Here is a 23021-nt window from a genome sequence, read left to right on the forward strand (position 1 = left end):
ACTTGTGTTGGAAAACCCCATGCACATTTGGTGTCAGAAGTGCTACAAGCAGACTACAGGTAAACAGGAGTTTTCTTTTAGGCATTTACTAGAGATCAAAGATAGATAAGTTGCTGCTCTCATGGTGATGTGAGGAGATAAATGTTAATCAAATAATTCAAATAAATGTAAACGTGCAACTTATGATAAGTATCATGATGAAGAAGATGTTTTGAGAGCCTATAATAGGGGAACTTGACCTATTTGGGGAAATCAGAGAAGTCTTCCCTGAGGAAGGAGCCCTTCAGCTGAAATACGAAGGATAAATTCTAGATGAGTTAGATGAGCTGGGGAGGAAAGAGCAATCTTGACAAAGAAGATAGAATGTGCAAATGTCCTGGGGCTGACAAAAACCACAGAAGCTTTGCAGAACTTAAAGAAAACTTGTATGCCTGTTCCAGAAATAGTATGGGGAAGTAAAGAATGAGGTAAGACTGGATAGGCAGGGGTTGGACTGCATAGGGTCTTGAAGGCCATGGCAAGGAGTTTTGTCCTTCTCTTAAGAAAGACCAATGGAGACCCATTGATAGGTTTTAGGTAGGAGCCTGGTAAGATTATATTTGATTTTTAAAAGATAATTCTGATCATTAAGAGTGCTGGTAGATGTCATTTTAATTTTCATTTCAGTCTTTCCCTACTCCATGAAACATCTGTCTCAAACATGCAGCAAAACAGACTGAATTTCTATTCTCTCTTGCTGTTCCTCTTGGGCTTGCAGGATCTTAGTTCCTTGACTGGGGATCGAATCAAGGGCCTCTCAAGTCCTAAACACTGGATGGGCAGGGAATTCCCATTGTGCCTTGAATTTTAGAGTATCTCCTGTCCCAGGTAGATGGGGATGAGAACACTCATTGACTTTGAATCAGGGGCAGGAATGTGCCAAATCTAGAGACAAGGGGCAGTCAACAAGAGCCTATAGATGCATTCCACCCTGTGGTGTAAAGCCTAAAATCAAGGTCTAATATCACATGCTGCCTTAACATCTGGTGAAATCAGGAGGGCCTAGCTTGGCTTAACTGCAAGTTTCTCTTCTGATAGAAAATGTCACCTAGTTCAACAGCTTTCCCTCCTTATTAGATGGACCAGATGCAGTTCCTGCCGATCCCTGCAGAGTGGATTTGAGTTCCCTACCAGGCCACGGAATTATCCAGAAGAGCCAATGACATCCTCCTGTGGGAAGCACATGACACCTCACCTTCCTGATACTACAAAGCAAGCGTGACTCCCACTGCTTCTGGTTGTGCACTCTGTTCCTAAATGCCATCCCCATGTGACCCCGCAAGGCATGCGGTGTCCATCTTCCCTGTGCTGTGAGTACATGTGACTAATGAATTGCTGCTGGTTTCATCTATCCAGTGCTAGGTGTCCTATGCTTGGCCATCCCCATACCCTCAGGGTGGGAATCCCTCCCTTACCAATGGGGTGAAGAGAAGGTGATTCAGGTACCCTTAATTCCAGTTGCCCTAAAAAATTAGAGGCTTGGCTTCTGTGTAGTCACTGTGCAAAGTCCTGTTTCCTAGAGCCCATGAGAAACTGGGACCATTACCCCCATTTACTCAATTAACCATCTGAGGGCACTGGGTGTGGTTACACTGTCTGCTGCTTGTGTGTTTCTTAGCGCATACTCTGATCCTACGCAGTCATCATTCTGGGAATCCCCGAGTCCCCTGACTGAAATCATTCTGCACCCTTTTGAATGGATGTAGTCATCACTATCTTCTTTCACTTTTACTGTGATCTTTCAGATTCCTCTTTTTAAGTCCCAGGAGGGTTGTGAATCTTGTTTCCAAAACAGATGATGATCTGTGGAGAGGATTTTGCATTTCCAACATCCTTATTTCTTCTAAATGAATTATGAAGGTCACATGAATCTGAGTCTTCAGGAATCAAAGGAGGTCAACACTAGTCATTTTAACCAAATAATTACTGTACTTGACAGGCTTGGATAGGAGTCTGAGGCAAGCCTGTGGAGGACAGTTTAAATTATGAGTTATATTTTACTTCCCCAAGCAAACAAGAAGCTCCTCAAAGGCAAAGGGCTTGGCTCTGCGTGCCTGCTTGCCTACTCCAGCACAGTGGTGCAGTGGGGAAGAGCTGGGATGCTGGAAACTGACCACCTGAGTTCAAATCATAGCTTGCCCATTAATTAGCTGAGTGGCTTCAGGCAATTTATCTAATCCTTAGAAACTTCAGTTGTGTCCAAGGGTTGTATTAAATATTAAATGTGAAGCACTCAGCATACTGCCTGGTACAGAGTAAGTGATCAATAAATGTGAGGCATGATTATCATTTAAGTTTAACCATGTCTAACGATGCTAGCTATACTGTTATTTGGAGAGTACCCAAGCATCACTCCTAAGGTCTAGGCCCTATATTTAACTGCCTGTGGATGAATATTCTACTTAAACAGTGTTAGAGGCACCTCAAATAAGCACAGAGGAGAAATCACCATCTCTGTTTCCTCCGATCCACCCACAGGTGCTCTTCTAGAACTCCGAAGCTCGGTTAGCAGCAACACCTGCCATCAGCTCAATTTCCCAAGCCAGAAATCCAAGGGACAGCCTCAGCATCCCCTATCTCTTTTTCCATTCCATCCAATCCCACACCGATTCATTCAGCAAACATTTATTGAACACCCTGGCACTGTGTAGGTACGGTACCAGGATAAACAAGTGAACAAGAGGTTAGGTGCAGTGGGAAAGATGGGCAAGCAACGTGTAAATAAATGAAATGAACAATGCCTGGGATAAAGGGTCTGAAGGAAACAAGCAATGTTCTTTAATTTTTTCAAAAATGGAGTTACTTATCTTTTTAAAAGAATGTTTATTTATTTCGTTGCGCCAGGTCTGAGTTGCAGCACCCAGGATCTTCAATCTTCATTGCAGCATGTGGGATCTTCAGATGTGATCTAGTTCCTTGACTAGGGATTGACCCTGAATTGGGAGAGGAGAGTCTTAGCCACTGGACCCCCAGGGAAGTCCCAGCAATGGGGTTACTTCTGACAGGGGTCAGGGATGGCCTCTCCAAGAAAGTGACATTTAAACTAGATCTGAATGATAAGAAGGAACTAACCATGATGAGTTGGAGGCAGAACATTTCAGGCAGAGGGACAGCAAGCACTAAGCACCGAAGTGGGAAAGAAATGAGTACATCCCAAGAACGGTCGGATGGCCAGTGTGACTGGGACATTTATGACAAAGCCCTTCCCTTCTAGTCTAGCCAGGAAGGGACATAAACGTACTTATTTTTTTACTGCTTCATAAACTGTGTGGTCCCATCTCAGTGAGACAGAAGCTCAAAGAAAGGCAAAATAAAAATCCATACTGACAAGAATAACCACAGGGGGCTTTATACAGCTTATGACACATGTGCTGGCCCTCCTAGATGAAGACTGCAAATATCCAGTGAGATGAGAAGAGGGATTCCCAACAGGACGTGGCACCAGCCAGGTTCAGAGAAGTAAGTATGATATGTGCTGAGATTACAAGTAGACTTGGCTGGCTCCCCATGTTGGGAATTAAGTGGATGAAAATTAAATAAAGGGTGATTTGGGGAAATCTTTTTTTAAAAAGACGGGGTGGGGGGTGCAGGGGAGGACTTCCCTGGTGGTCCAGTGGTTAAGAATCCACCTTGCAATGCAGTGGACACAGGGTCAATCCCTGGTTGGGAAACTAAGATCCCACATAACACAAGGCAACTAAAGGAAGCCTGAGTGCTGCAAAGACCCAGCTCAGCCGAAATTTAAAAAAAAAGGGGAATTTAGTAGTGGTTCAGTGGTTAGGACTCTGTGCTTCCACTGCAGTGATTGCAAAGTTAAGATGGAGTCGTTCTTGGGTTGGCAAGTGATATGAGGAAAGCAGTGACTTAAGAACAGTCTTCAGACAGCCATGAGGATGGTGGGTGAAGGGGGAAATCCCAGGAAGGAAGATTACTTTTAGACGTCTACTGGAATCATATTAGAGTGATTCAAAAAAGCAACCTGGACTACTAATTGGGTGGCGGTGACAGAAAGAAAAGAATCTGAGTAAGAATTTTAAAAATTCCATTAACTCCAACACTAGAAGGCTGGTTAAATAAATTATGGAACACTCATATAACAGAGTTGTATGCAGCTATTTAAAATGATGCCATAGAAGGATAGTAAGTGACACTGAAATATGTTCAAGACAAAACACAATCTGCATGTTTCTTGCTTAAGGGAAATGTGACTCTTCAATTAGAGTTCATTTTTTCTTGCAAAGATAGTATTTATTGCAAACCTTTAACCCTGAATGCACATCTAAAGAGACAAAGAATCACCTCATTCTACAGTGGAAAATGTCACAGATAATGACAAAATCAGAGACAGCAGGAAAGGTTGATGGCATTTCTTGAAATCCAGAAATCAAGTTTAAAAACCATCTTTTGGGTTTTCCTATACCCTGATTTGTCTTGAGTAAGTCACTAATAGCATACCCACCACCACCAAAATGTATATATTGAAGTCCTAGCCCCCATTATCTCAAAAAATGACTATGTTTGGAGATGTAGTCTTTAATGAGGCAATTAAGGTAAGATGAGCTCACATGGGTGATCTAATCCAATCTGACTGGTGTCCTTATAAGAAGAGGTGATTAGGACACAGGCAAAGAGGGAAGATCAGATGAAGATACAGGGAGAAGATAGCTATCTAAGAAGCAGGGAGAGGAGCCTTAGGAAAAATCAACTCTGCTCACACCTTGATCTCATACATCAAATTTCTGCTATTTAAGCCCCACCCTCACCCCCCACCACAGCCTATCCTGCGTCAGGAAGATCCCCTGGAGAAGGAAATGGCCACCTGCTCCAGTATTCTCGCCTGGAGAATCCCATGGACAGAGGAGCCTGGTGGGCTACAGTCTATGGGGTCACAAAGAGGAGGACACGACTGAATCAACTGAGCACCCACACATGCACCAAGTCCATGGTGCTTTATTATGGTAGTCCTACCAAATATCTCTGTTCCTTTTAACTGTGATGAATATATTTTAAGTACAAAATCTAATGCTTGAGTTCATCAAGTATCTGTTACTCGAATACTTACATATAGAATTTCCTTATGATCCAGCTATTTTGCTCCTAGGTATATACCCAAAAGAACTGAAGGCAAGGACTTGTACACAAATGATCATAGCGGTACTATTGACAACAGCCAAAAGGTGAAAACAACCCAAGTGTCCATGGAGAGACGAATGGATGAACAAAATGGGTTATACACATACAATGGAATATTATTTGGCCATAAAAAGGAATGAAGTATTGACATTATGCTATAGCATGGATGAACCTTGAAAACATTATAGTAATTGAAGTAAGCGAGACACAAAGGCCCTATGCTATATGACTCCACTGATATGAAATATCCAGAAAAGACAAATTCATACAGACAGAAAGTAGAATAAAGATTACCAGGGGCTGCTGTGGGAGAAGAAAATGAGGAGTTCGTGTTTAATGGGAACAAAGCTCATGATGATGAAAAAATTCTAGAACTGGATAATGACCACAGTTATACAACACTGAATGTGTTTAACTCCACTAAATTGTACACTGAAAAGTAGTTAAATTTATGTTATGTATATTTACCACAATTTTTTACATCGACAAAAGCAGAAACCAATGCTTAGGCAACTGTAGGATTTTTACATTTCATGGAAATTTCCTTATATCATTAAAAGTATAAACTTTTTTTTTTTTGCAGCATCTAGAATCTTTGTGACAACAGAGGATGAAATGGTTAGGTAGCATCACCGACTCAAAGGACATGAATGTGAGCAAACCCCGGGAGATAGTGGAGGACACAGGAGCCTGGCGTGCTGCAGTCTGTGGGGTTGCAAAGAGTCCAACAGGACTTAGCAATTGAACAACAGCAACAATAGATTGTTTTAGTCTGAGTCTCAGTTGGAGGCTTGGCTCAGCTTGTTGTTCATACATTTTGTTCCCTCCAAACACATATAAATGTATCCTGTCAGAAAACATTCCAACGGAGATCCCCAGCCTGGTCAGCAAGCCAGGAGAATAATATTTGTGAGGACATGCAAGGTAGAAGGGATAAGCCAGTGGTTGGTGGATATATATCTTACCTTGGGCTTTCTTAGTGTGGAATTTGAGGCACTGGCCTTGCCTGAGGCATTGACTTTGCCATCCACTATCAGGAAAGACATTTTCGCTCTTCTGGGAATAAATCTGCCTTCAGCTTCGGATAAAGCACTAAAGGACTTGGTTCCCACAGGCACTTGCTGTTGCCTGTGAGGATTCAGGCTCATAGGTAGGGAGGCATCCATGCATATCATGGGCACATGCATACCATGCCCATTCAGTCTGAGGACTGCCTAGAGCGGCACCTGAATCAGCTTTGTTTGCTCAGGGTGCATCCACATTAGCTCCTGTGCTGCTGGGAGAGCAGAGTGGCTCGGCCTCCAAGGCGGGTAAGGTGAGAAACCCACATGCAGCCAGGCAGCGCTGGTGGGTAATTTCTTTGAGTGTCTTTGCGATGCGGAGGTTTCAGAATATGCCACAAAGGTCTTATCAAAAGAAAAAGTGCTGGGGTAGGTTGTCCTGGAAATGGGACAGCAGCAGCCTGGAGAGTACAAGGTGGGTTGAAGCTGCTGCCTCAAAGAAACAGATCCAAATGTTGAAGTGAAGCAGAGAGGGGTATAATCAGAGTGAGCAGAACATTTGAGCAGAGGAAGGAATCCCTGTGGGAAACTCATGTTGTTTTTTGGATTTTTTTTTTTTCTTATGGAGAGCTGATTTAAAAAAAAAAAAAAAACTTATTTACTTACTTGGTTGCATCAGGTCTTAGTTGCGGCATATGGGCTTCTCTCTAGTGGCACTCATGGATTCGGGAATTGCAGCAGTACGTGGGGTTAGCTGCCCCCTGGCATGTGGGATCTCAGTTCCCTGACCAGAGATCAAGCCTGTGTTACCTGAGCTGGACGGTGGATTCTTAACTCTAGACACCCAGGGAAGTCCTGAGAAACTCAGTTTATAAAATAACTGGGTTTGAATAAACCTCATCTATAAAAGTCTAGATTTACAAAATAAGTACATAGGATGGGTAAGCATGATTTTTGCTTATAACAAGGTAAGATTCCTTTCAATAACATTTGAATGAAATTATATAAAAGTGGAATCCTCTCTTTTGGGATTTTATCTATCAGAGTAACAGGAGATGTCCAAAGCCTGAACTTCAACGGGCTAGCTGTGAAACCCCTCTAAACCTCATCTTAGTTTTCATATTTGCAAAAGGATTGGGCTAAATATGATCTCTAAGGTACCTTTAATCTCATAGTGCTTCCTTCAGTGCATAAAATGCAATCCGTTTGTACTTGTACTCTACAAGACCTTTTAGAACTAACACCCAAAAAAGATGTCCTTTTCCTTAGAGGGGACTGGAATGCAAAAGTAGGAAGTCAAGAAATACCTGGAGTAACAGGCAAATTTGGCCTTGGAGTACAGAATGAAGTAGGACAAAGGCTAATAGAGTTTTGACAAGAGAACGCACTGGTCATAGCAAACACCCTCTTCCAACAACACGAGACAAGACTCTACACATGGACATCACCAGATGGTCAACACCAAAATCAGACTGATTATATTCTTTGCAGCCAAAGATGGAGAAGCTCTATATAGTCAGCAAAAACAAGACTGGAAGCTGATTGTGGCTCAGATCATGAACTCCTTATTGCCAAATTAAAAATTAAATGGAAGAAAGTGGGGAAAACCACTAGACCATTCAGGTATGACCTGAATCAAATCCCTTATGATTATATAGTGGAAGTGAGAAATAGATTTAAGGGACTAGATCTGATAGAGTGCCTGATGAACTATGGACGGAGGTTCGTGACATTGTACAGGAGACAGGGATCAAGACCATCCCCAAGAAAAAGAAATGCAAAAAAGCAAACGGCTGTCTGAGGAGGGCTTACAAATGGCTGTGAAAAGAAAAGAAGCAAAAAGCAAAGGAGAAAAGGAAAGATATATCCATTTGAATGCAGAGTTCCAAAGAATAGCAAGGAGAGATAAGAAAGAGTTCCTCAGCGGTCAATGCACAGAGACAGAGGAAAACAATAGAAAAGGAAAGACTAGAGATCTTTTCAAGAAAATTAGGGATACCAAGGGAACATTTCATGCAAAGATGGGCTCAATAAAGGACAGAAATGGTATGGACCTAACAGAAGCAGAAGATATTAAGAAGAGTTGGCAAGAATACACAGAAGAACTATACAAAAAAGATCTTCATGACCCAGATAATCATGATGGTGTGATCACTCACCTAGAGCCAGACATCCTGGAATGTGAAGTCAAGTGGGCCTTAGGAAGTATCACTATGAACAAAGGTAGTGGAGGTGATGGAATTCCAGTTGAACTATTTCAAATCCTAAAAGAGGATGCTGTGAAAGTGCTGCACTCAACATGTCAGCAAATTTGGAAAACTCAGCCGTGGCCACAGGACTGGAAAAGGTCAGTTTTCACTGCAATCCCAAAGAAAGGCAATGCCAAAGAATGCTCAAACTACCGCACAATTGCACTCATCTCATATGCTAGTAAAGTAATGCTCAAAATTCTCTAAGCGAGGCTTCAGCAATATATAAACTGTGAACTTCCAGATGTTCAAGCTGGTTTTAGGAAAGGCAGAGGAACCAGAGATTAAATTGCCAACTTATGTTGGATCATCAAAAAAGCAAGAGATATGCACATTTCATTGTCTTTCTTCTTTATGTCAGGAGAAAAGATATTTCTGATGTGCTAAATAAACATGTGGAGGTAAATTAGCAGCATGAATAATTTAGTCATTGCTGTCAGTCACCTTCAGACAATAGTCAATAACTTCAAGTTACAGTTTGTATTTTTTTGCATCATGTGATGGTTTTGTATGTTAAGAAAATTGAAAAAGTATTGCATGTGTTTTAGTATTTGTTGTGTAGAAAATGTAACTTTTTTAAATTAAAAAAATTAAAAGTGATAGCTCATTTAAAAAATAAAAAATAAAAAAAAAAAAGCAAGAGAGTTCCAGAAAAACATCTATTTCTGCTTTATTGACTATGCCAAAGCCTCTGATTGTGTGGATCACAATAAACTGGGGAAAATTCTTCAAGAGATGGGAATACCAGACCACCTGACCTGCCTCTTGAGAAACCTGTATGCAGGTCAGGAAGCAACAGTTAGAACTGGACATGAACAACAGACTGGTTCCAAATATGAAAAGGAGTACATCAAGGCTGTATATTGTCACACTGGTTATTTAACTTATATGCAGAATACATCATGAGAAACACTGGGCTGGAGGAAGCACAAGCTGGACTCAAGATTGCTGGGAGAAATATCAATAACCTCAGATATGCAGATGACACCACCCTTATGGCAGAAAGTGAAGAAGAACTAAAGAGCCTCTTGACGAAAGTGAAAGAGCAGAGTGGAAAAGTTGCCTTAAAGTTCAACATTCAGAAAACTAAGATCATGGCATCTGGTCCCATCACTTCATGGCAAATAGATGGGGAAACAGTGGAAACAGCAGCTGACTTTATTTTTTTGAGCTCCAAAATCACTGCAGATGGTGACTACAGCAATGAAATTAAAAGACGCTTACTCCTTGGAAGGAAAGTTATGACCAACCTAGACAGCATATTACAAAGCAGAGACATTACTTTGTCAACAAAGGTCTGTCTAGTCAAGGCTATGGTTTTTCCAGTAGTCATGTATGGATGTGAGAGTTGGACTATAAAGAAAGCTGAGCACCAAAGACTTGATGCTTTTGAACTGTGGTGTTGGAGAAGACTCTTGAGAGTCCCTTGGACTGCAAGGAGATCCAACCAGTCCATCCTAAAGAAGATCAGTCCTGGGTGTTCATTGGAAGAACTGATGTTGAAGCTGAAACTCCAATATTTTGGCCACCTGATGCGAAGAGCTGACTCATTTGAAAAGACCCTGATTTGGGGAAAGATTGAAGGCAGGAGGAGAAGGGGATGACAGAGGATGAGATGGTTACATGGCATCACCAACTCAATGGATATGAGTTTGGGTAAACTCCGGGAGTTGGTAATGGACAGAGAGGCCTGGCGTGCTGCGGTTCATGGGGTCCCAAAGAGTTGGACACGACTGAACGACTGAACTGAACTGAACTTGTACTTGATATGAGGTTTACACAAAGTACATAGCACATCATCTGGTAAGTATGGTCAATGAATTTACTCTGTTACTTAAAATCAAACATCCATACCATGGTCTCTGAAGCCCTGCTTGATCAGGCCCCTGACTACATCTCAGGGTCTGACCTCACCTCACTCTCCTCCTTGTCCACTTTGCTCCAGGCCTTCTTTACATTCCTGGAAAACATCAAGCTCATTCCTACCTCAGGGCCTTTGCACTTGCTGTCCCCTTTGCCTGGGATCCTTTCCCCCCTGATTTCCAGTGAGTTGACTCTTTCTGGACATTCAGATCTCAGTTCAAAAAAAAGTACTTCTTTACAGAGGGCCTCCTTGAAGCTAATAGATATACAGAGAATTCAACACCCACCAAGAATCCAAGTTCTTTTAGGGTACACATGGAACAGTTACAAAAATAAACATGCATGTATCTCCTTCAACATATTCCCAATGAATAATATGATATAGATCAGGTTCTCCAATGGCATTTCAGTGAAATTTGAAATTAATTTTTGAAAGATAATTGTTTAGAATATTTGGAAACCAAATAAAATATGGCTCAATGACTCTTAGAGATATTTTAAACTGGATGATAGTGAAAACACCACATGTCAACATTGGTGGGGCACAGACAGTGAAAGTACTACATTAAAGGCAAATTTATAGCTTCACATACATTTATCAGGAAACCAGACAGGTTGAAAAAGACACGAGCTAAAGCATTCAACTCAAACACGGGGAAAGCAGCAGCAGAACCAATGGAAAGAAACAAAAAGAAAATAACTAGGAGAGCAGAAATCAACAACATACAGAACAGCTGTGGCGGCTACCAAAACTAAATGCTTCCATGAAAAAGATCAATAAGATAGAAGTCTTACTGGAGGTGTATCTAAGAAAAAGGTGGGGAGGAGAGCAAACAAATTATAGAATAAAAAATAGAATACAACCACAGTCACTAAGGAATTTTAAAAAAAATATTAAAAGAGTTATAAACGATCATGGGGTAATAAATTCACGTGGCTTTCCCTGACTGTTCTAACTTAGTATTGTTATCGTCTATTATCTGTTCCCTGGAATTGAAATGTAAGCTCCTTGAGGCAGAAATTTTTGTGTCTTTGGTTCACAGATAACCAGCAACTATTTGATGAATGCACAGATAAATATCCCCAATAAGCCAGCACAATGAGGTCAGATAAGTTCTCAACACAGATGTTTTGGTCTTCAGTAGATTTGCCCAGAACAAGGACAACTGCAAAGGAATCCCGCTAAAGGCCTCTGCGATCTGATCGCATCACTGGCACACTGTTACTGTACCTTAGTAATTTCGAGAGCAACTCAAAGGAACTACGAATTTCTGCCTCAGCAGACCACAAGTGTGCAGAAATGCTGGGTATGAAGACTAAAGAAGTAAAACAGTTTGGTGGTCCCTCAAAAAGCCAAACATAGATTTACTGTAGGACTCAGCAACTCCACTCTTAGGTAGACACCCCAGAGAACTGAAAACCCAACTCAAAGTGACACTAATAGACCAGTGCTCACAGCAGCAGTATTCATGACAGCCGAAAGGTGGAAGCAACCCAAGTGTGGATATCAGAGTGACGCTGCTCAATTGTGTCCAGCTCTTTGTGACCCCATGGGCTGTGGCCTGCCAGTCTACAGAGGACAGGTTCCTCTGTCCATGGAATTTCCCTGGCAAGAATACTGGAGTGGGTTGCCATTTCTTTCTCCAGCAGATCTTCCCAACCCTGGGATCAAACCCAGGTCTCCCGCATTGCAGGCACTCTTTACCATCTGAGCCACCAGGGAACCGACCCACAAAATGTGATGTATCCATACAAGAGAATACTGTCATTGTTACTGTTGTTTAATTGCTCAGTTGTGTCTGGCACTTTTGTGACTCCGTGGACAGCTCCTCTGTCCATGGGACAAAAATAAATCTGAAAATTTTCCTAATGTTTGTTTATTATTTCCATTTTATTCTTATACCTTGCTAATCAAATTTTACAGTTTGGTTTTAATACTATACAAGCATTCATTCCTCAGAATTGCTCCTATGATTGCTCCACTGAACATCTGGATATTGCTTAGATATTTGCTTTCAACAGTTGGCAGGTGGAGCTAAGTAAGATATTTTTGGTTGCTCTGTCAGAACAGGACACTGTTGCTTGTTATGTTGCCAGCACATGACCATGATAAAGATTTATGTCCTCTTCAACTTCCGTAACTTGAAAACTGGGTGATGATGCTGGAGCAATGCCACAAATGAAGCTTTGTGTACTGCTTGAAGATACTTTCTGAATATTTTCCAGAGCAAGTGAAAGATTATTTCTTCACTCACATTTTAAATTCCTAATATCTTGAGGCCTTTATTATTATCCAAATTATTAACTAGCCAAGAAAACTCTCTCCTAAAAGTCTATCCATCAATTTATTCTATTAAATGTACAAACTATTGATAGAACCTCAACATGTAAGGAGATCTTCCACTTCACTTATAACTAGAATGCTCATCTACATTTGAAACTGAATGTTCACATATTAACAACATATCCCAGGCCACATTCATATCACATTTTGATGCTCTGATTAGAGATGATGGTTACTCAAGGGCTTCCCTGGTGGCTCAGCTGGTAAGGAATCCATGTGTAATGTGGGAGACCTGGATTCATCCCTGGGTTGGGAAGATGCCCTGGAGGAGGGCATGGCAATCCACTCCAGTATTCTTGCCTGAAGAATCCCCATGGACAGAGAAGCCTGGCGGGCTATAGTCCATGGGGTCGCAAAGAGTCAAAACAGCAACTGAGAGGCTAAGGACAGCACAGCACACACAGCATGGGCTCACACATCCACGTACAAGTTCAGAGCGGCCACACACAGTGCTGAGGTAGTCATTTGAATACCTGGCCTTCCAAAGGCTGAGACTAAAACCCAAGCCAAATGACAGATTTGGGCAAAACAGAAGGCTGAGGCTGATGGTGTTTCACTCCTAGTAAAGAGGCAAGACCAGGGAGCCAGAGGAGCTGAGCAATCTGGATAATTCTTGTGGTAGAAAAGAGGCAATTTTTGCCCTCACTGACCCAAAGAAAGTGACTGCAGTTTGTCACCCTATTTTCCATGGAACTTCCTACTGACAAGGAAACAGAAAAAGGGAAGCAACCAAAGAGATAGGATGCTACCCTCCACAAACACTTCCTGCTGTTTGTACTAAAACTTATACAGCTCACGTCAGCACACTCTACAGCACAGCTCACGTCACACACACCTAACACTGAGAGTTCTAAAACTACTCAGGTGCAGTGTTCACTAAGTTTTCAGGGCCTACACTTAAGGTTAGAAAAGAACTGAGAAAATCCCAAGAGAATGCTTTGTGATTTGCTTATGTGGATTTAGAGGTTATTCTTGTCTGCATCCAGACAACAGAAATTCAGTCATTATTATCAGGTGGATGGTTTTAGAGTCTAATGAATCCTTGCTTTCCTCTGTGCTTTCATTCTCTCCCAGCCACCAGTTATGAAGAGAAATCTCTTACCGACAGAGAGAGGCCTAATAACTAGAAAAAGCAAGAACTCCAGGATGTCTTATAAAACATTTATGAGGCCTGGGCTTCTTCAGTGACTCAGAGGTAAAGAATTCACCTGCAACACAGGAGATGTGGGTTCGTTCCCTGGGTCGGGAAGATTTCCTGGAGAAGAAAATAGCAACCCACCCCAGTATTCCTGCCTGGGAAATCCCAGGGACAGAGGAGCCTGGTGGGCTAAAATCCATAGGGTTGCAAAGACTGAACACGTGCACACACACACCATGAGGCTGAGCTTTCACTCAACTCAAAGGGATTGAGGGATTCTGAGTATCCCTCACTTGAAAGTGGTTTGCAAAATAGAAACTGCTGTGAAGAGCCAAAGAAACCTGAATTCCCACTGTGCTGGATTTAGATTTGCTACAGGCTGTTTATTTGGCTAATAATCCAAAAATTGCAGGGATGGGGCACGGATGGAGGATGGGGAGAGACAGTGTATCTATTCCAGAAAAGTCTTTTGTCTTGACCAGAGAAGAAAGCTGATGGGTTTTCATTTGAGAGGAGTCATATAAAAGGTGCACCTTTGATGGTTTTTGTTGTTGTTTCGTTTTCACTCAGGCTTCCAAGAAAGGATGAGGTTATCTGATACAAGATCAGGAGAAGTATGGGTTGGAGGCTACATTTCTTACAAAGCCTCCCTGCTTCTTGCAAAAGTCTTTTTACTTTTTAAACAGACCTATTTCCAGTTTAACCCATACCAGTACCCAGAGAGTGAAGCTTGACGTGGATGAGCAGAGTGGGGTGGGCGGTGTCAACAGCCTGTGGGGCCCTAGGTCAGAATCCACGCAATCATGAGCCTTCCCGAAGCTAGCTGACTTAGTCATTCTGGCAGTCACCAACTCATCCTGTTTGCCATGGACTTTCCCAGTTTTAGCAAAGTCCCACGTCCCTGGGCTTCCTGGGTGGCACTAGTGGTAAAGAACCCACCTACCAATGCAGGAGGCATACCAGATGTGGGTTTGATCCCTGAGTTGGGAAGATCCCCTGGAGGAGGGCATGGCCACCCACACCAGTATTCTTGCCTAGGAGCCTGGCTGGTTATGGTCCATAGGGTCACAAAGAGTAGTAAATGACTGAAGCTACTTAGCATGCAGGCAAGCTCATCCCAGGAAACTTCTTAGTCCCAGGCAAACCAGGACGTTTATCAATCATCTGAGGATTTACCTCCCTTGCAGAAGCCATACCTTGTGCAAACAAGACACCGAGAGCAGGATTCAAAGTACTACAAACGTTTCAAGTTAAATCCGTATTTTGCAGCCTTTGTTTCTGTGCATTACCAATCTCATCATCAGCCTTTTTCTACCACTGGAAGGAGGCCCATCTAGTTACCACAAAAAAAGTCATAAAGAACACTAAATGGCGCAACATTTTTACTCTGTTAAAGATCTTTATTTTCCACCTTTTTTTTTAAAGAAAAAAATCTAAATTTATGCAAATAGTCTTGAGTTTTTTTTAAAAACTTTAAACCTGTTTAGCTGAGAGATTTATTTTCTGTGTTTATAAAAAAATACGTTGTGGGGAGAAATAATGATTTACCTGGAGGAATAATGATCTACCTAGTTGGGTTAGCTTTGTTCATCTCTGTCAAGCTCTAGTCCCTTGCCATGTATTCGAGTATACACAGAAAAACAACACCAAAATCCTCCCAAAGACAATAAATCAAGCTGTCCCAAGATTAAAGACTAAAAGATAGTAAATTAAATTCTCTGTGGCTTAATCTGAATTAAGAATCTTACGCTTATAGTGTTTCTACAGAGTTAGTAAACTGTATTAGCTTCCTACTGATGCTATAACAAACTACAGTGGCTTAAGAAAATGCAGATGTTATTTTATAGTTCTGGGGATCAGAAGTCCAAAATGGGTCTAATGGGCAAAAATCAAGGTGTCAGCAGGGCTGTGTTCCTTCAGGGAGGCACTGGGGGAAATCCATTTTTCACCTTTTTGAAAAAAGCTTCATTGCTTGGTTCATGGCCTCCAATTAGCAGTCTCATCACGCTCACCTGTGCTTCTGTTGTCACAGGCCTTTTCTGACTCTGATTCTTCAGTCCCTCTCTTCCATTTTTTTAAGAACCCCTGTGATTAAAATCAACTGGATAATTCAAGACACTCTCTCAAAATCTTTAACTTAATTACACTAGCAAAGTCCCTTATGTCATATGAGGTAACATATTCACAGGTAGTGGGGAGGAGAACCTGGATATCCTCAAGGCGGTCATTGTTCTGCCTCCCACAGTAATTAAGACACCATCTTGGAAAGTTATCAGATTTGACATTAATGGGATTGTATCTTGAGGTCATATTTTCTTGAGGTCCTATTATCTTGAATCTGTTAGGTAATCCTTTCAAACATTTAGGTATCTAATAGCTTCTAAGTAAATCTGAAAAGATATTACATCGCAGGCTAACACCAGGGAAGAGGATGAAATGTACGGGGGTTCCAATAATGATCATCTCCACAAGCACAACTTCTCCCATTTCAAGGTGACCCCCATAATCCTCATTGTCGCTTAAACTAACATTACACACCAAGCAATGGAACCACAAAAAGAGTCCCATGTAATTTTACACAATTATTTAGAGTGGACAAAATTTCACAGCATTTTAAAACTACATAATGAAATCTTTCAGAGCAAAAATCTTGAAATAAAAGACATGGACTCAAATCCCGACTCAACCCCTTGAGTGATCAAGTCTCAGTTTTACTTCTCAGTGTCTACCTCACAGTTCATGTGAGACTGAATGAAAGGAAGCCTATAAAGTTTTTGGCAACATGTTAGCCGTTGTTATCCCTGTCATAAAAGCGATATACTTGACACAGTAACATCGATCCCCATTTTACATATAAAGAAACCAACTCCCCCAACCTAAACAGCTCATCTAAAGGAAGTATGTGAAAGTGAAGTCTCTCAGTCGTGTCTGACTCTTTGGGACCCCATGGATTATAGCCTACCAGGCTCCTCCATCCATCCATGGGGTTTTCCAGGCAAGAGTACTGGAGTGGGTTGCCATTTCTTTCTCCAGGAGGATCTTCCCGACCCAGGGATCGAACCTGGGTCTCTCACATTGTAGGCAGATGCTTTTACCGTCTGAGCCACCAGGGAAGTCCAAAGGATGTATAACTAGTAAATAATCTTATACACATCCCAGTGCCTGGCACACATTGTATCCACTCCTGAATACCTTTGTTTTCAGCAATGTCAGATACAATCCCCACAAGCTGACCTCACAACTGTTCCATCACCTCTTGTATTCACAGCTTTTTCCCCTATCCATCCTCTATTCAAAGGATGTGGTCTCTGATATCATTTCGCTTCCAAGAAACCAAATGTGCTGAGATTTCAAAACACAGTTTTCAAAAACAGGTCCAGCTCATCAACAAGAATATACTTTCCACTTTTTCCATTTCGATAAGCTATAACTCCTCCCACCCACTGATCATACACCTGATAAGGAACTGAAACTACAATATATAAAGAACACTTACAACTTAAACACATAACTCAAATACAAAATGGGCAAAGGATCTGAACAGACGTTTCTCCAAAGATGTACAAATGGCCAATAAGCACGTGAAAAGCTCAACGTTAATCATTATGAAAATGTAAACTAAATGTTTAGGTATATACATGGGCTTCCCTGGTGGGTCAGAGGTTAAAGCGTCTGCCTGCAATGCAGGAGACCTGGGTTTGATCCCTGGGTCAGGAAGATCCCCTGGAGAAGAAAATGGCAACCCACTCCAGTATTCTTGCCTGGAGAATCCTATGGACAAAGGAGCCTGGTGGGCTAGAGTGCACAGGGTCGTGTATTATGTATATACATGCACAATGCACACACATATATATATATATATGAGTGTAGGCCAACCATATTTCATATTAATTTCTTTCAAGTCTCCTAATGGGGTATTAGAAAATATTTCTTCTTAAAAGGATGTTGAGTCTGATAGGGTTGTGATCCAGTGATCTAGCAGATATGATCAACACATGGCCTGTTAGATAAGAGTCAGGGTTTTTTCTTCTGCTCTGTTCCACAAAGGCTTCAGCCTCAAGGACTCCATGGGAAAAGCAACAGTAAAATTATAAAGTAACTTATTCCTCACTTTTGCTACCAACTTGTTCTTTATTTAGGGAATGTGCTGTTTCTGGAGATACATAATTATACATGTAGAGCTCATGCATCTGTCATTATGTTATACAATGACATATTTTACAATGTCTACAGTGCCAGATAAATGAATCTTGCATCTATAAATGCCTGAACAGTAATTTAAACTTTTTTTTTCATTGAAGATACTCCTGAATAAAAGATACAGCTTTATCTGGCTGACCTTTTGCAGCTCAAGGCCACTGTAATGACCATGCAATAAAATGCCCTAACATGCACCACAGTCAGCTACTGCTGGCCTCTCAACTAAATAATCCCAGACAGATGAGGTTTTTGGAGTTCCTGGCTCTGCTTTTTATAGGAACTTATTTCTTTTTATGGGCTATTAATTAATTTATTGCTGCTCTTAGCACTGGTGGCCTCAAGCAGTGCCTCCCACCTCTAAGATGCTGCATTCATACAAACATTTGTTTTAACACCCACATTACCAGTGACAGTACATTTTTCATCTCTTGGTACCTAGTGCCATAGCCAAAGCCTTTCCAATCACAACTTTTTAAAAGTTTACTAGCTTAAGAAAAAAAAGAACAGTTATTACAAACTTATGGGGGTACCTTGAGGGCAAAAGTGAACCAAGGATGTAGAACCAGGAAGTGGAAACTCAGCAGAAACCAAAGAGGCAAGTTTCTTAGTATCCTCACCTCTGCTCCCTTTGCCTGCCTGTTTCTTTCTTTTGGTTCTGTAAACTCCCTTTCTTGGCTTCCGACTCTACAAACCCTGAGGTTACATCAACTCACTTGCACAGAACCAAGAGCTACTTCTCTTTCAGTGCCAATCTAGAAGAGAGAAACCAGACTGGCCCTTTTGAGTTAAGTTCCCCTGTGGCAGTTGATAAGGTCGTGTAGTATAAAAACGGCTGCTGGGGCCACCTTGGTGAGGAAGGGCAGTTTTTAGAGGATGAATGTTGTGATAAACTGGCTTAACATCCAACAAAGGAATCGGATAATCCAGACTGCTGGAATTTAAGATTCTAAAATAAGAATTAGCTCCATATGAGGGCCTAAGGTGCTCCTCTGTTAGGAAAGAACATGAGCCCCATTATGTGGTAGGTACTTTTTTTTTTTAGGTCTTTGTCTACTCCCTGTGTCTTTCTTTCTTCTTTTTTTTAACTTGATATACTTCACATACCATAAAGGGCTTCCCTGGTGGCTCAGCAGTAAAGAATCCACCTGCTGAGGCAGGAGATGCAGGTTCTATCCCTAGGTCTGGGAGATCCCCTGGAGTAGAAAACGGCAACCCACTTTAATATTCTTGCCTGTCTCCCATGGACAGAGGAGCCGGGCTGGCTACAGGCCATGGGGTCGCAGAGTTGGACACAACTGAGCGCACACACACACACATACCATAAAAGCCACCTTTTTAAAAATGTGTAATTCAATGACTTTTAATAGATTCACAAGAGTTCTGCAACTATCCCCATTATCTATTTTTCAGACCGTTTTTATGATCCCAAATGGGAACCTCAAACTCAGCAGCAGTCACTCCTGATTATTGTTTCCCTAGTTCTAGGCAACTACAGATCAACTTTCTGTCTCTATGGATTTGCTTATTTTGGACATTTCATAAAAACAGAACCATACAATTTGTGGCCTTTTGTACTTGCCTTCTTTCACTTAGCATAGTTTTCAAGGTTCATGCACATGGTAGTATATATCAGTGTTTCATTTCTTTTTATGGCTGAAGATTTTATTATATGGATGGACCACATTTTATTTATCCATTCATCAGTTGATGGACATTTAGGTTAATTCCCCTTTTTGGAGCTTACAAATAATGCTACTATGAACATTTATGCATGAGTTTTTACATGAACATATCTTTTTCATTTTCTTGAGTATATACCTAGAAGTAGAAATGCTAGGTCATATGGTAATTTGTTCAACGTATTGAGAAATTGCCAAACTGTTTTTCTAAAGCAGAGGCACCATTTTACTTTCCCACCAGTAGGATATGAATATCCCAATTTTCTCCAGCCTCATCTTTTTGATTGTCAATTGGTTTGATTATAGCCATGCCAGTAGGATGAAGTGGCACCTCACTGTAATTTTAATTTGTACTTTCCTAGTGACCAGTGATACTGAACATCTTTTCATATCCTTACTGCCATTTGTGTATTGTCTTTGTAGAAATGGCTGTTCAAACCTTTTGCCCATTTTCTGTCATCATTTTACAGATGAGTTATGAGTTAGAGAACTCTTATGTAGGATTCTAGACCCTTATCAGATATATAGTTTTCCCTATTATGTGGGTTGTCTTATTTCAGTAGTGTCCTTTGATGCACAAAAGTTTTAAATTTTGATGAAGTCAATTTATTTTTTCTTTTTGTCAGCTGTACTACAGGTATCATAAAAAACCACTGTCCAATTCAAGGTCACAAAGATTTACACCTATGTTTTCATATGACTCATAGTTTTAACTTTTATATTTAGGTCTTTGATCTATTATGAGTTAATTCTCATAGATGGTAAGAGGTAGGGGTACAAATTCATCATTTGTATGTAGATATCCAGTTGTTCCAGCACCATTTGTTGGAAAGACTATCCTTTCCTTATTGAGTTATCTTTACTAAAATCTTTTCAAGAAAAATTCCCAAAGTTGCTCAATAACTGACTACACTCAGGCACACAATATGGAACTCAATGTGATTAAGACATATGCGAAAAGTCCCAATTGTCATCTGCAGTCACTTTCCTTTATACACTAAAATTACTCTGGCTATCACATTGGATATTCACTATCTTAATTGTGGTGATGGTTTCATGGGTGTGTACATATGTCAAACTTATAAAATTGTACACTTTAAATATATGCAGTTTATTGTATGTCAATCATGACTTAAGAAAGCTGTTTCTTAATGGCAAGTGTGTAAATGAAATAATTTTCTTTTCCTAATTATTTTTCAGGATCAGCTTCTCTGGTTGGACCTAGGGGTACACTATCAACTAGGCACTCACAAAAACTTTTTATTTCTACATTTCTCTTAACTGAGTATTGTTTCAGAACACAATCAAACATTTAAATTTCAGATCTGTAAGGTGGGGACCATCATTACTACGAGATAAGTATTAATGAGAGCTGGAAATGTGTTTGACTTTTAAGGAAAAGTATTTTGAAGTCTCTTTCCAATGAGAACTGAGTGACTCAGTTTTCCTTTTCTGCGTAAAATTTAAGCCCCACCTCCACCCCAACAGCACAAAGTTCCATTTCAGCAGATACTTCATCTGTCTGTTCCCCTCCTATGCCTAGAACACTGTCCAACATACAACAGGCACTCGGTAAATATCTGTCAAAGAATGAATAAAATCCCATTTAAACTGTTACCACCTTTTCCTGGGGCCATTTTGGACTGAGGGAGATGGCAGCTCTATTCCTCCCTCTAACATGACAAGTCCATCTCCAGAGGCACATACTGTCTTCCTCAAATTTTATTATTCACCTTCCTATATTTGGAAAAACAAGGCGATGTGGCTTAGGAATCTCACTTCCAGGAAAAGAACTAAAATGGTGTGTCAAAGATTATGCATAGGATCCACAAACTAGAAGCAATCAGATGAAAGCAGTTAGAGAAATTATCCCTAACTGAGGAAACAATCCATAGATTTATAATGACAGGTCTGCGGTAACGTGGAAAATGAAGTGTGAATCAGGAACTGGGAATCACTATTAATGACTATGCTTACAAACTATATACAACCATATACAACTGCTGGAATATATACTCCATAAGGGTAGGATGTTTGGGTTTGTTCTGTTCACTAGACAGTGCCTGGTATATGGAAGGTGTCTATTAACACTTGTTGAACGAATCAATGAAACTAAATATAAAACATACTTATGAAAACATACCTGAAGGGAATGAACACACGTGGAAAATTATGTTCAAGTCGTGCAACTGTGGGTGTTCCCTCCACTTTCCCTCTATTTTCCAATTCTCCCTAAAGTTGTGATAAAACTTTCTCAGTTCAAAGGATGGTCAAAGAAACCCCTCACCAGGCTCAGGCTGCTTCCTCCTCTGTCCTGCAACTAAGGAAGCATCCGGATTGGAGTAGGGAATGTGCCTGCCTTCAGTTTGGGGACGGGTATTTTACAGCGTTTGTGGCTCCAGCCAAGAGCTACTGCTGCTGCTGCTAAGTCGCTTCAGTCGTGTCCGACTCTGCGACCCCATAGACGGCAGCTCACCAGGCTCCTCCTTCCCTGGGATTCTCCAGGCAAGAATACTGGAGTGGGTTGCCATTTCCTTCTCCAACAGCCAAGAGCTCCTGGGGTACCAATAGGCTTTTCCCCCTGGTGGCTCAGATGGTAAAGAGTTCGCCTGCAATGCAGAAGACTGGGGTTCGATCTCTGGGTCCCTGGGTGGGGAAGATAGAGAAAGGAATGATTACCCACTCTAGAATTGCATAAACAGAGAAGCCTGGCGGGCTACCGTCCATGGGGTCGCTTAGAGTCCTACAGGACTGAGCAACTAACTTTCCCCCTACCCCCCGCAATAGGCGGCCGCTGCCCCCTCTTGCAGCCTGCATGAGTTTGGACTTCCAGTCGGACTACTTCTTCTAAGCTGCCCCCATCCTTAGCCTCCCTCCCCTCCGCCTACAGTCACTTCTAGACATCCCACGGGGGGCGCGCATTGCCCGTCTAAGGTGGGAGGGGGTGAGGCGGGCAGGGTACCTTGTTCCCAAGGGGGAGGTCACTCTCTCTTTGAGGGCTCTATCTCCCCTGAGCTTCCACTGGTCCTCCCTGGACCTCCTCTTTGGGTCATTCGTCCCCGTAGAGTTCATCCCCCTTGAAGGATGTCGCTCGCTCCATTATTCCCTCGCCCCTCTCCTCAGGGATCATTCATTCCCAAAGAGGAGGTCACCTCAGCCCCCGGGCTCATTCCCCCTGAGAAGGTCGCTCGTCCTCCGGCCCCCCTGAAGCGGCAGGGCACTCGTACCCGAGGGGGAGGTCACGCCTTCCGCCCGGCCCCGTCCCCCCAGGGCCAGCGCCGCCTTCTTCCGGGCCCTGCGCTCCGCGAACGGCGGTTCCGGGCGGGGCTCCCGGGCAGGGACGCGGCGGCGGGGCCGGCCACCGGGCCTGGAGAG

The 23021-nt window shown here is 41.9% G+C and overlaps 1 protein-coding gene and 1 non-coding gene across 2 annotated transcripts in view; one reads left to right on the top strand and one right to left on the bottom strand.

Annotated features, from left to right (window-relative positions):
• IFT81 (intraflagellar transport 81) overlaps positions 1 to 22986 on the bottom strand; it is a 209636-nt gene extending 186650 nt beyond the window's left edge. The window contains exons 1-2 of the mRNA XM_043441060.1: positions 22874 to 22986; positions 21790 to 21878 (exon numbers count right to left, since the gene is read on the bottom strand). The gene's annotated coding sequence lies outside the window, so the exon portion shown is untranslated. The remainder of the gene's footprint in view (positions 1 to 21789; positions 21879 to 22873) is intronic.
• Positions 8750 to 8878, top strand: LOC122425558. Its single transcript, XR_006264900.1, has one exon. It is a non-coding gene; the product is annotated as a small nucleolar RNA SNORA19 (small nucleolar RNA).
• Positions 22987 to 23021: the final 35 nt, after the last annotated feature.

This window comes from Cervus canadensis, chromosome 1, assembly GCF_019320065.1.
Source record: "Cervus canadensis isolate Bull #8, Minnesota chromosome 1, ASM1932006v1, whole genome shotgun sequence".
Classification (NCBI taxonomy): domain Eukaryota; kingdom Metazoa; phylum Chordata; class Mammalia; order Artiodactyla; family Cervidae; genus Cervus; species Cervus canadensis.